The following is a 15,039-nucleotide window of genomic DNA, read 5'->3' on the forward strand; positions in this document are numbered from 1 at the left end:
CAGGCTCTAGTTACTGAGGCTCACTTATTGTAGGGCCTTCAGAGTCCGCCAGAGTGTAGCCCTGGCTGGGACTCATCAATTGCCCCCACAACTGCTCGCCTGTTCACTGAAACTCCTGAAAAGAGTAGGAACGAGACCAGAGACAATGCCGGCACACACACAAACACGGACAAACACGGAGAGCCGAAGACAAACACACGGACAGACAAACGTCGGCCGACAACACAGTGCTGGGTTTTCAGGCCCCTGACCAGACTCGGGATCAGGAGAGGAACTCTCCTTCCCACAGAGCCGACTGCCTTCCAGCGTGCTCGCTGGCCTCGGCCTTACGCCGGCTGGAGAAAGCTTTCTCCTGTGCCAGATACCTTCCTGCTTCACAGCAGGGCCCCGGAATTACTCTGGACTTCCTGTGCCAGATACCTTCCTGCTTCACAGCAGGGCCCCAGAATTACTCTGGACTTCCTGTGCCGGATACCTTCCTGCTTTACAGCAGGGCCCCAGAATTACTCTGGACTTCCTGTGCCAGATACCTTCCTGCTTTACAGCAGGGCCCCGGAATTACTCTGGACTTCCTGTCCTGCCTGAGACAATGCCGGCACACACACAAACATGGAGAGCCAAAGACAAACACACGGACAGCTGACAACACAGCACTGGGTTTTCGGGCCCCCTGAGTTTTCCTGAGCACTGGTGCTATTATCTATCCTTCCCCTCTGTCCTGGAAGTGTTCTCTTCCCCCAGTAAAGGGATCCCGGACAAGCCCCCAAATGTTATGCCTGATGTTTGAATCCCTGAGCGGAAAGAGAGAAGGCCTCCAAGACAATGCAACTCGCAGGAAGGGAAGTTTATTACTGACTCGAGCCAGGACTCTCCGCCCACAACCAACGCAGTGGTGTGAGTCAGAGAGCCCCGAGCCCAAGCTGTTACACAAATTTATAGGGTGAGAAGCAGATTGGTTACACGTTTGCAAAGCAATTTCATTGGTCAATACTTTCGTGCGCGCGGGACGTTCCTGGGGGTTTCCGCCCTGTTCCTAATTTCCTAATTGGCAACCAGCAGTCAGTATTAAGTGAAAGCTAATTGGTCCTAATTGGCTAATTGGTTGTATCCAGGTGGCCTGATAATCTTACCAAGTAGGAAGGCCTACTCCTAATCTAAGCTGCATTACTTCTGCTCGCCTCACAGTTAATGACTTTACTGTGGTTTTAATAACAATATTTAATGAATTTTACAAGTGCTTGGGGACCTCTATTGCTTTTTTCAAATATTTATATTTGTAGTCCTTTTGAGACATGACTACACGTATTTTGACAGCTCTCCCACCAAGTCGGAGGAAGCAATGGCAACCCACTCCAGTACTCCTGCCTGGAAAATCCCATGGATGGAAGAGCCTGGTAGGCTGCAGTCCATGGGGTCGCGAAGAGTCGGATACGACTGAGCGACTTCACTTTCACTTTTCACTTTCATGCATTGGAGAAGGAAATGGCAACCCACTCCAGTGTTCTTGCCTGGAGAATCCCAGAGATGGCGGAGCCTGGTAGGCTGCCATCCTTGGGGTCACACAGAGTCAGACATGGCTGAAGAGACTTAGCAGCAGCAGCAGCCCACAAAGTAATTTTCTCTCTTGAACTTCAGTAAGTCTTGTTGCCATCTCAAAATGTTTCAGCTTCACCTTCAAGGCTCAGTTAGAAAATGCAACACATTCTGTATTTGTATTTCTTCTGTGTATATATCTCTCCATCATCTCTCTGTCTATCTACTCACTATGGAGCCCTGTAGCATATGGAAAGTCTCTACGATAAAAGACCATTTGTGGGCAGATATGGTTTTCTCAGTGGTCACATACGGTTGTGAGAGCCGGACCATAAAGAAGGCAGTGCGCCAAAGAGTTGATGCCTTCAAACTGTGGTGCTGGAGAAGACTCCTGAGAGCCCCTTGGACTGCAAGGAGATCAAATCAGCCACTCTTAAGGGAAATCAACACTGAACACTCATTTGAAGGACTGATGCTGAAGTTGAAGCTCCAGCATTTTGGTCATCTGATGTGACTCATTGGAAAAGTCCCTGATGCTAGGAAAGATTGAGGGCAGAAAGAGAAGACAGCATCAGAGGATGAGATGGCTGGATGGTATCACCAATGCAATGGACATGAACTTGGGCAAACTTTGGGAGATGGTGAGGGATAGGGAGGCCTGGCATGCTGAAGTCCATGGGGTCACAAAGAGTCAGACATGACTGAGTGACTAAACAACAAAATAGATATGCCTAACAATTCCTCCTAGTTCCAGCCACCCAGCAGTTTGAGTCTTCATAAACCAATCACCAGGTATGTTCAGATGATTACAACCCCAGCCACCACAAGACAGTAACCACCTGAGAAACTTTCTATAAGAACCACTTAGCTGATCCCAGCAACGCCCAGAACTATGAGTTCTAAGTCCTTTCATTAAAGGGCAGTTTTTGTGCACTAATATATAACTGAACAATAATTATACTTCTGTAGTAATATTACAATTATGACATATCTTAATAGGAAACTTAATATTTCATTTTGAAGGTGACTATAACACAGAAGGGGGAGCCACCTTACCATACTGTTTAAGACGCTGCAGTTTGAACACAGTATATCCATAAGTCACCATGAAACAACCACAGAGTAACATGAGTTTGGACCAGATGTTTAACCTCCCGATGCCTCTGTTGCCTCATCAGTGGAATGCAGATGAAGTAACAGTATCATCTATTTCATAGGTTGTTAAAAGTCTAAATATATTAATATTGTAAAGCACTGCATAGTTGCTGTATATAGAAAAATGTAGTTTGCATTGACTATTCCCTGGTGGCTCAGATGGTAAAGAATCCACCTGCAGTGTAGGAGACCTGGATTCTATCCCTGGGTTGAGAACATCCCCTGGAGGAGGGCATGGCAACCCACTCCAGTACTCTTGCCTGGAGAATCCCCTATGGACAGAGGAGCCTGGCAGGTTACAGTCCATGGGGTTGCAAAGAGTCAGACATGACTGAACAATTAAGCACATTCTCGTGTAAATACATAGACAATTTCCACAATGATTTTAGTCTTCACATTGACTTAATATATTTTAATGTAACATGCAAATGACAATAAGAAGATAAAATCAGTCAATCCTAAAGGAAATCAACCCTGAATATTCATTGGAATGATTGATGCTGAGCTAAAGCTTCAATACTGTGGCCACCTGATGCAAAGAGCTGGCTCATTAGAAAATGCTGGGAAAGATTGAAGGTAAAAGAAAAGGTGGGGGAGGGGCAGAAGATGAGATGATTGGATAGCATCACCAACTCAGTGGACATGAATTTGAGTAAACTCTGGGAGATAGTAAAGGACAGGGAAGCCTGGTGAGCTGAAGTCCATGAGGTTACAAAGAGTAAGACATAACTTAGTGACTGAACAACAATAACAACAAAATGATAATTTCCTGAGAAATGTTTCGAAATTAAATGTGTAGGAATTAAACTTATGGTTTAGAATCTGACAAGATGATGGTGTATGAGGAGTCAAACCCCTTCCCTTTGAAAACACATCAAAAATACATCTTCATGTGTAACAATTCACAGAGAAAACTAACTGGAAGCTGGCAAAACTGGCAAAACTCCTATAAAAATATAGCTGCAGGAAACATTTCCTTGTAATCGAGTGCTTAGTCACTCGGTCATGTCTGACTCTTTGCAACCCCATGGACTGTAGGCCCGCCAGGCTCTTCTGTCCATGCAAATTCTCCAAGCAACAATACTGGAGTGGGTTGCCATCCCCTCCTCCAGGGGATGTTCCCAACCCTGGGATTGAATCCAGGTCTCCTGCACTGCAGGTGGGTTCCTTACCATCTCAATCACCAGGGAAGTCCCAAAACACTGGAGTGGGTAGCCAACCCCTTCTCCAGGGGAACTTCCTGCATTCCAGGCAGATTCTTTACCAGCTGAGTTACCTGGGAAGCCTTGTAATCGTGTAGGACAGAAAAAAAGGCATAGAACTGGAACCTCAGCCCCTGAGAGAGATCTGAAAAACAGAGAACTCCCTCACAGATGGACTCTCATCCTAGAGAGCTAGCAAGCAGAACTACTGATCAGACAGCCCATCCTGAGGTCCTATATGGCTGCTGGGAAACTACTGAGGCAAACATCAGGGTTGCAAATGCCTAGGTGCTGCTCTCAAAAACTGCAGAAGTGGCTGGCTTGCTAACAAACAGTAAGGAGAAGCTCCACACCAGCAGCTGTCACTTCACCATACTCCTGAGTCCAAGCAGCACAAACACCCCAGGCCTCTTCATTTCACATATCAGCTGGGAAAAGACTTAGACTGACTATACAGGGAAATCTGGGGGTTTGGGATATGGTCCAGGTGGGAAGTCACGTCAATACTGGCACTTATTAAGCAGTGTTTCAAGAGTCACCTGATCCATCTACCAAAGACTCTGACCCCACCCACTTCATACCATAGCCTTGCATTGCATATGGGACAACCACAGAAAAGGAAGTGACACGAATTTAACTCAAGTTGCACGTGAGCAGAGCCACAGATGCCTACACAGGTTGTATATAGGACATCTGTGAGCACACAGACCTCATTGCTTCAGCACTCCCCACCCTTAAGGCAAGGAACACAATGATAGCTTATGGTGAATGATGTAGGATTCATGATATCCAAAGAAGATTTAGCTTTGGGATCAGGGACCAAGCTTGATCACTCAAGAGCTTTTGTGTAGCAGAGTTTTATTAAAGTGAAAAAGGACAGAGAAAGCTTCTGACATAAACATCAGAAGGGGGACAGAGAGTTCGCCCCTGGCTAGTCTGAGCAAGGAAGTTATATACTTTTCAATTGGTTATTACAGTAAATCAAAAGAATGTCTCAAGGTTGTAAAGTTCTTACCAGACCATCTTCCACAATTTATTGATGCTGGGAAAGATTGAAGGCAAGAGGAGAAGGGGATGACAGAGGATGAGATGGTTGAACAGCATTACCCACTTGATGGACATGAGTTTGAACAAGCTCCGGGAGTTGGTAATGGACAGAGAGTCCTGGGGTGCTGCAGTCCATGTGGTCACAAAGAGTCGGACATGACTGAGCGACTGAACTGAACTGAACTGAGTCTGACCCCAAAGTTTCTACTCCAAAAAGCAAAGATTAGATCCTACCTCTGACAGGGCAGTGAAAGCCCTGTTCAGTTCAGTTCAGAAAGCCATGAGAGGAAGTCCTGCCTCCCAACCTGCACAGGCTTTAGACATTCTGACCACAACAACACCCCCTATCAAGGCGATAATGCCCAGGGCACACTGATAAAAGTTATGACTGGCATTCATTTCTAAACCACTGCTCACAGCAGAAACACACTGGAAACAGGCAGCCTATGCAGGGACACTCCCACATAAAAATGCCATTTCATGACCATGATAAAGAACTATTTCTCCTAAATTCATGGAGACAAAGAAAGTTAAGTGAAATGGGAAGCTAAAGAAAATACTCCCTAATAGAAGAGCAAGAGACATCCCCTGAAAGAATAAAGAATGAAACACAGACACCAGTCTACCAGACACTGAGTTCAAAAAGGAGGTAATAAATATACTAACTGAATTAAGAAAAATTATAGACATAAACACAAATCACTGTAACAAGGAATTAGAGATTTTAAAGCTCAATTGATCAAAAAGGAACAATTTCTGAGATAAAGAGCAATCTAGAAGCAATGAATAGTTGACTAAATAACACAGAAAAATGAGTAAGTGATCTGGAAGACAGAATAATGGAAATGACTCAATCAGAACAGCAAACAGAAAAAGAAATTTTAAAAAATGAAGGCAAATAGGAGATCCAGGGGATGATATAAAATGTGCTGATTTATGCATTATAGAGGTTGTAGAAAGACAAGAGATAGAGAAATGGATCAAAAATATATTTGAAAAATTATGGATGGAAACTTCCCAGACTTAGAAAAGGAAACAGGTCTCCAGGCACAGAAAACACAAAAGGTATAAAACAAAATAAACCCGAAAAGAGACACAACAAAACATACAATTAGTATGCAAAAGTTAATGATAAAGACAGAATTTAAGGAAGCAAGAAAAAAATATTTTTAGAAGAACCCTCTTAAGTCTATCAGCTGATTTCTTGAGACAAATTTTGCAAGCCATACAGTGAGTGCTGCCATATACAAAGTCCTGAATGGGAAAACCCTGAAACCTAGGATACTCTGACCAGCAAGATTATCATTCAGAATAGAAAGAAAGAAAAAGAATTTCTCAGACACGCAAAAACTAGAAATTATATGAAGCATCATTTAAATTACACTAGAAACCCCCTACAAAAAAGAAAAAGATGGAAAGAATTAACACATTAACACTAGTCAGTATGCTTCTAAAAAAACAATGGGTCAACAGTGAAATCAAAGAAGAAATGAGAAAACACCACAAGCAATTGAAAATGAAAACACAGTTGTACAAAATCTATGGGATGTAACAAAAACAATTTTAAAAGGAAGGTCATTGTGATGCAAGCCTTCCTCAAGAAACAAGAAAAATTTCAAATGTAACCTACCTTCCAAAACAATTAGAGAAAAAAAAAAAGAACAAAGAAAGACCAAATTTATCAGAAAAAAAGAAAATGCAAGGGATTAACATCCCAGATATACAAACAGCTCATACAATTCAATATCAAAAAGCAAACAACTTAATCAAAACATGGGCAGAACACCCAAAGAAAAGATCTTCTTTTCCAAAGAGGATATACAGATGTCTAACCGACACATGAAAAGATGCTCAACATTGAATTATTAGAGAAATGGAAATCAAAACCACAATGAGGTATCACTTCACACGGTTTAGAATGACTGACATCAAAAAGTCTATAAATAATAAATGCTGAAGATGTGGAGAAAAGGAACTTTCATACTATTCCTGGAAATATAAATTGAAGCTACCATTATGGTAAACAGTATAGAGGTTGCTTAAAAAGTAATAATAGAACTACCACAATATCTAGCAATTCCATGCCTAGGTATATATCCAAAAAAATAGAAAACTGTAATTCAAAATGATACATCCACCCCGATATTCATAGCAGTACAATAGCCAAAACACAGAAGCCACTTAAGCGCCCAGCCACAGATGACTGTCTTAGGAAGATGTGGGATATGTGTACAGTGAAATATTAGTCATAAGCAAGAATGAAATGATGTCATTTGTGGCAATGTAGATGGGCCTAGAGAATATTGTGCTAAGTGATAGAAATCAGTCAGGGAAAGACACATACTGTAAGATATAAATAATATGCTAAATCTAAAAATTAACACAAATTGAATCTATATACGAAACAGAAACAGACTCACAGACATAGATAATAAATTTACGGTTACCTGGGAAAGGGGGAAGAACAAATTAAGAATACAGTATAACCAATACAAACTACTATACATAAAAGAAACAAGTATTTACCAAATAGCAAGGGGAATTGTGGGCTTCCCTGATAGCTCAGCTGGTAACGAATCCGCCTGCAGTGCAGGAGACCCCGGTTTGATCCCTCGGTTGGGAAGATACCCTGAAGAAAGGAATGGCTCCCCACTCCGGTATTCTAGCCTGAAGAATTCCATGGACTGTGTAGTCCATGAGGTCACAAAGAGTCAGACACGACTGAGCAACTTTCACTCATTCACTCACTCACAAGGGGAATTATACCAAATATCTAATAATAAACTATAATGAAATACAATCTACAAAAATACTGAATCATTTTGCTGAACATGTGAAACTAACAAAAAATTATAAATCAACTAACATAAATAAGCAATCAAAAAAAAAAAAACAAAAACAAAAAAAAAAAAAAAAAAAAAAAATAAGCAATCAAATATATATATGTACAAATTAAGGGCTGCAAAACCATGGCCTCTGACCTGACTCTTGGTAACCATTTGTGTTTTTCCATTGAGGTAAAATTCATGTTACAGGAAATTCATGTTTTTAACTGTAATAAATTGTATAATTCTGTGTTAAGTTAATGAATGTACAAAGATGTGCAACTGTCACCTGTATCTGGATCCAGAGTATTTAAACTCTATAGGCTTTAGATAGTTATTTCCTGTTCACCCACTCCCAGGCCCTAGCAAGTAAGCCTTGTGGTTTCATCACTGTGCAGCATTTAAGTAATACCAGAAAACAAGCAAAAAAATGCAAGACTAAAACTTTAACCAGGCTTCTTTCTGTACTTTTCATGTATTTTCTCGGTTCTTAAATTAAAATTAGCTGATGAATTAAAATTTACTATTATTTCCTTGGTTGTTCTTTTGTTGAATGTATACAAGAACATAGAATGTATCAAAGCATCAGAATATAGAGAAACTTTTCAAGAACACTTTGAACCTCCCAATTTCTGAATGGCAGTATGGCATGTTCCACAGACTAGCTCCCACGTGAAACAAGCATCACAAGTGAAAAATATTTTTAAGGCAACTATTTAAAGTGTCTTTTAAAGAAATTGTCCTAAAGACATACAGAAATAAAGATACATTTAGATACATTTAGAAATAAAGATACATTCCAGAAATACACTAATAGTAAAATGAGTGATGCCTGTAGCATTTGAACCTCAACTTGCTCCCTCTCTCACCCTCTTTATTCAGAGTGAGAAACTCTATTCCAGGTAGGTTCAGAAAGAGCATGGGGTTCTCAGTCCCCACAGCTCCCTTTTGAATGCTGTGGTATCTTCATGAAAGGGTCAAGCTACTTGACTTTCTATATCTCTCTCACACACACAGTTATGTGTTACAGAGGCAAAGTTCAGACAAGTGTTGCTGAGAGGGATCTCCCTTATTCCCTAGCCCCACTGATAGGAAGACGCTCCATTAATGCACAACATATTGAGAATACTAAATTTCAAATACTCATTACCCCAGGTCATTCATAGGATGGAGTTTCCATGAGGAAACAGGTAAACTAAAAATAGAGGCCATGGTCTTACTGCTAAAGTGGGGATGTCACTTAGAAAGAAGTATGCCACTGTTATTCCCCAGCTCTGGAAGACAAGGTTCAGAGAATTTGTCCAGAGGGAGACTCAGGACATAAAACAGAGCTCTAAGCTATTCCATAAGAAACTCACTTTATTTGAAAATTCCTGTGGGAAGTTCAAACCTAAGAATGCCCACAAACTATGAAAGATAATTTGGTAAGCAATTAAGAGAAATCTGGTTGCCTAACAGATACAGGTCAAACCATTGGCAAACAAGTTTATCAAGGACACAGCTATGAAAAGCCTTCCTGAGGTAAAAATCCACCTCAGATGCTGACTTCAAAGAGTATGCCCACAAAAGAGCCTAAACTTTCTGGGATCAGATTCTGAGGCAATTTATGCTCCCCAGATATTATCAGAAAATATTACTAATCACCCAACAATCAGCGAAAGCTAAAAGTAAGAAAAGAGGCAGTTAAAAGGAGCACCCTACTAAAATCACTGCTGCCCAGTAATGTGAATATACCCAAGGCTACACCCTCCAAGAAACCATATCAGAGCCTTAACACAGTAGGGGAAAAAGACTTCACTAAAATAGTCCATGTAGTCACTAAGTAAATACCAGTAACAATACATGGAGCTGGAGAGGGCCAGTATCCAGAGTGGCTACACTCTATTGTCTAAATGCAAAGTTTAACAATAACTTCACAACATATTAAAAAATATGAATATGTGACCTACATGGAGAAAAAACAGACAAAACAAACTGCCTGTTAGAGGCACTAATGGTTGGCTTTAACAGGAAAAACTTCAAATTAGCTAATGTCAATGGGCTCAATGACCCAAAAGAAACTACCAAAAAAAGACAAAACACTGAAATATGTAAAATGAGAAACTACAATAAAAAATATAAATGATCATAAGAAACTATTGGGAATAGTATTATTCCTACAAATTGGAGGATTTAGAAGAAATGGACAAATTCTTGGAAATATACAACCTACCCTCAGGAAACTATGCTTAAAGAAGAGAGGTATAATAAAAATGTCCCACCTAACAGAGTCTATAAGTAATAGATAGAAATCATATTTTATGAAGTAACAAATGAATATTTTGAAGTAGAAAATTAAAATAACTGAAATGAAAAATTCACTAAGGTGGGAGGTATTTAACAGTAGATTTGAAGAACTGATGAAAAAGCCAGATAACTTAAGATAGATCAACAATCTAATCCAAAGAACAGAGAGGAGAAAAGAGTAAAGAAAAATAAACAGAGGGGTAGATAATTGTGAACATAATTAAGCACAATACATACACAAGGGGCTGACCCTGTGATTCAGTGGGAAAATGAAAGGAACCATAGGTTTGATCTTTGGGAGGTCCCCTGGAGAAGGAAATGGCAACCAATTCCAATATTCTTGCCTGGAAAATCCCAGGGACAGAGGAGCCTGACACGACTCAGTGACTAAAACAACAACAATAACACACACAAAGGGGGAGTGTCAGAAGAAAAATGTAAAAGTAAAATCTTCAAAAAAATAATGCCTGAAAACATCCCAATTATGATGAAAAATATCAATCTACACACTGCATTTGCTCAACCAATTTCAAGTGGGATAAATACAGGAAAGTCATACAAAGACATTAGCGAAATGTTGAAAGCCAAGGACAGAAAATCTTGACGCATTAAGAGAAAAATTATTCATCCATAAAACCAAACTCCAGTAAGATACTACTTATTTTTCATCAGAAACAAGGGACGTTCTATGGCAGTGGGATGTCATGTTCGAAGTGCTCAAAGTCAAAACCGTCAGCCAAAAATTCTTTCAAAACTGACGGCTATCTTTCAAAACTGACGGCAAAATACATACATTTCTCTCTACCCCACCCCCAGAAAGAATTCTTCGCTATGAATTCTGACATACAGGAAAAAACCAAAGAGAGGTTTTCAGGCTAAAGAAAATAAATCCAGGCTACAATTCTAATCACCATAATCAACCGAAGAGCACTGGTGAAGATAACTAAGAAATTATACAAGACAGTACAAACACACAATGGTCTGGAGAAGACTCTTGAGAGTCCCTTGGACTGCATGGAGATGAAACCAGTCAATCCTAAAGGAAACCAACCCTGAACATTCATTGGAAGGACTGATGCTGAAGCTAACACTCCAGTACTTTGGCCACCTGACTGAAGAGCTGACTCATTGGAAAAGACCCTGATGCTGGGAAAGATTGAAGGCAGGAGAAGGGGACGACAGAGGATGAGATGGTTGGATGGCATCACTGGCTCAATGGACATGAATATGAGCAAACTCTCAGAGATAGTGAAGGACAGGGAAGCCTGGCGTGCCAAAGTCCACCAGGTCACAAACAGTCGGATATGACTGAATGACTGAACAACAGCAAACACACATTTCTTCTCCTTTCTTCCCTTAACAAATATAAAATGCAAGCATGTAAATCAAGCTTATTGTTAAGCACATGACAATATTGTTAATATATTAATATTAGATGGGGAGCTGTTGCTGCAGTAGCATGACAGACTTAAGCTGTGACTTAGGATGCAGAGAGGCTGTGTGGAACAGTGTTGGGGTACTTTAATGGACCAGAACCTTGTGGTACGGAGTCGATGATAAGAAAGTGAAAGAGAGAAAGAGGCTGATATCCCTTGGTTTACACAGAGGACCAATAAAGTCCTTGACACAGGACTTGCATCGTTCACGAAGGCACCAGGCGCCCTCTCAAGGGGGTCTTAGAAGCCCGGGCAGAAAAGTGAGCACGACGGGTCTCCACGCTCCAGAGAGTCAGCCAGAAAAAGAGAAAGAGAGAGAGAGAGACAAAAAAGACCCGGGGACCTAAGCTCTGATGGAGCAAAGGTGCTTTAATGATTTTTCTATGAGTATATATAGGCTGCAGTACAAGAAACTTCTTTCGGGAATGATAGAGATCAGAAAACCAAATGTACAGCAACCGTTACCAAGGGAACAAGGGGTAATGTTAGTCACAAGGTCAGGAGACAATCTATATCTCAAGAAAGGGGAAGGAGATTAAGCTGTTTTGTCCTAAGGAGAATGTTTACTAAAGGAGACTCATGCTTGCCTCACACAATGACCTCAGTCCCTGGGAGCAGCGTGCTGTTCCGCTTGAAGAGGGACAAAGGACTCATGAGAGACAGCACGTAGGAATCCTCCCGTCAAACATTCCCTGACAATTCCCCCTTATTTATTTATAATATTTGTAAGAAGAGTTCTGACCATCAGAGTTTGTTTAGTTTTGACAATCTTTGCATGAAGGCAACAGTAGACAACAAATATAATTGTTAAGACAATCACCAAAATTATACTTCTAGACCCAGTGCTATGAGTAAGGCTTTGAAACCATCTATGTGGGTCTAGCCCAGATAATTGATTAGCCAATTGTGTAGCTAAAGTTCCCATACTAGTGGAAGAGGGCAGATTATTAGAAAAGGTTTTACATATTTCTTTTTTGTAATAACTGTACATTCAGAAAGGCATTATCATATATGTTTTAAAAATGAAACTTAATTGTTTCCAGTTGTAGCCACTATTATAGAAATGAACAGGAGTAACAGGAAATTGAGTAGAATTTCAATCACATTTTAGCATCATCTGTTTTTGGACATTTGTTCATTGATCTCCAACCCATCTGATGGCTGTTCTCAGTTCCTGTATTTCTTTTTGAATATCCTCATCTATTTGAGCCTGAGTGGCCCACATAATATGAGCGTCTTTAGTCCAATTTTGGATAAAATTATGTGTTTGAATTGAGGTTTGTAAAGTAACGCTAGTGATGACAGCAATGGTGCAAATAGTTATTAACCCTATAATGCCAAGAATCAGCCATCCAATGAATCGTTTACATCGCTAGAGCAATTTAGTAAACAACTGGGAAGCAAGTCTAGCCTTGGGACCGTCCCAGGGCCATTGGAGATTTATTGGTAACTATAGATTATGTCGAGATCGAAGAATCAAAAGGGAGTCATTTTTTAAGGAAATAGAGGAGTTAAGACAAGTATATAATTTACAATTTATGCAAGTTACAGAACGTAAAGTCTTATTGAATTGTAAATTTCCTATAGCTACAACAAAAGGAAGTGGAACATAGGCTTGTATAAAATATGATTGATTATAGTGAAAGAAATAATTGCTATAGCTATGATTGGTCCCCGTGGAATGTCTGGTCCAAGTCCCAAGTTTTTCGGTGTTTGCAGCAAGTTTTCAGATGTCCCATTGTTTAGGCCCAATCTGTTTATCAAGGATGATTCGAGGACGAGGCGGGGGCCATTCCATCATCAAGCTAGCCAAGAAGTCCTCTGTCATGGTAATGTTCTATTGTAGTATTAGTAACCTTCCATGTTACTTGAGTAATATAATCATACATAGTATTGTTAATATCATCTGAGCAGTTCAATAACCATATACTATGGGGTCCCCAATTGACAATTGTATGATTAGCTATAAACATTAATTTTCCTGGTTTGGCCTGACATTTGTCACAATGAACAGGAATATATTTAAAGTTCTTATTAGTAAACCCTTGGTATGTTGTTCTTTGTTCTTTCCCTAATTCTTTCCCTAAAGTTTCAGTAGTATAAACATGGTTTACTGACAAAGAAAGGGCAGTAAATAATCCAAGTAGTGTCCGAAAATCCTTTTCTGGAGGCAGGACGAAAGCCCAAGTTTGTCGACTAATGTTTATACATAATTCTGCTGGGCCCATACATAAAGGAAGGACTTCATAACCTAGAATGATATTAATTAGTTTTTCTTTTTCTTCAGGATGAGAGGGCCCCTCCAAGTTCTAAGGAGGAGGCATATGTGTTGACTCATTAGTGGATATGATTGGTCTTATATCTGTCCATTTTACAACCTACAATAAAAAAGGGGGGTTAGGTATATAAGCCCAGTAAGTGTGATCAATAGGTCAGCCTGAGCGGGGGAAGCAAAAGCAAGCAAAGCAAGCATAGCGAAGAAAAATATTTTTAGGATTCCGAGGCATTCCCTGTTGAGAAATCAGGTTTTCAGTTTAATTAGTAAGGGTTTTTATCTGTCCCCAAGTAGGGAGATCATAAGTTCGATGACATCGAGTGCGCTGTTTTTTGGAAATTTTTAATGTCGCCATGGCTTATATTGGAATTCTTTCTTCCTGGGTTTTTTGCTGTTTCATCTCTAGTCTGAATGCTGGGGGCCCCCTTAGATTGAATCTTCTGAAGAGGAAGTCATGTGAGCTTGTTGGATCCATCTGGAGAAATAGAAGCATATCCTTTCCCTGTAAGATTAGTTTCTTAGATTTCTATTGATTAGTTAACCCGTTTTGATATCAAATGGGCAAAGGAAAGGAGGTGTCCTATAATGTTTCAAAACTTCTTTTTTTGTTTGTTTTTTTGTTTTTTGCTTTTGTCAAAACATCTCTTTGTGGTAAGTTTAAAAACTTTAAAACAAATAAGGCTATATTAACAACAGTTACAAAAAGAGAGGAAAGCGATAATGATGAAAACATTCTTAGGAAATATTTCAGTCTAAAAGAAAAAAAATCATTCAGAAATCTGTTTGGGACTGGTATTTGGCTATGGTTTGTGTTATTTGGGGCAAAGGATTAGGAGTAACCATTCAAATATTTTTTCCTAAGTGAAATTATTGAAAAGGTGATATAGAACAACTTGACAAATGAAATGTTGCTCACATCCAAATATATTTGACCTTGTCCTTGAAAAAGAAATGCAGCTTAGCAACTGTTGAATCTCACTGTTCAGTGTGTTAAAGAGGATGGCTACACTTCCAAGACATACCTGAAAAGAAGGCAAACATTCCACATTTCTGATATTCTTAGGAACAAATAATCCATTCAGGAAATGGTGTTTGGTTTTTTTTGTTTGTTTTTTTTTTTTATGCCGTTTTCGCCCTGCTTTAAGAATCCTACACATTGGGAACAGAAATAGTCACACCAACAATAGTTATAGGCTTAAAGACTACACTACACCAGAATCTAGCAAAGTTTGCTCTGGACAAGGAAAACAAAAGTGTTCCTGTGTATTTTCTCTTATTTA

Source organism: Cervus elaphus, chromosome 6 (assembly GCF_910594005.1).
Source record: "Cervus elaphus chromosome 6, mCerEla1.1, whole genome shotgun sequence".
In the NCBI taxonomy this organism is placed as follows: domain Eukaryota; kingdom Metazoa; phylum Chordata; class Mammalia; order Artiodactyla; family Cervidae; genus Cervus; species Cervus elaphus.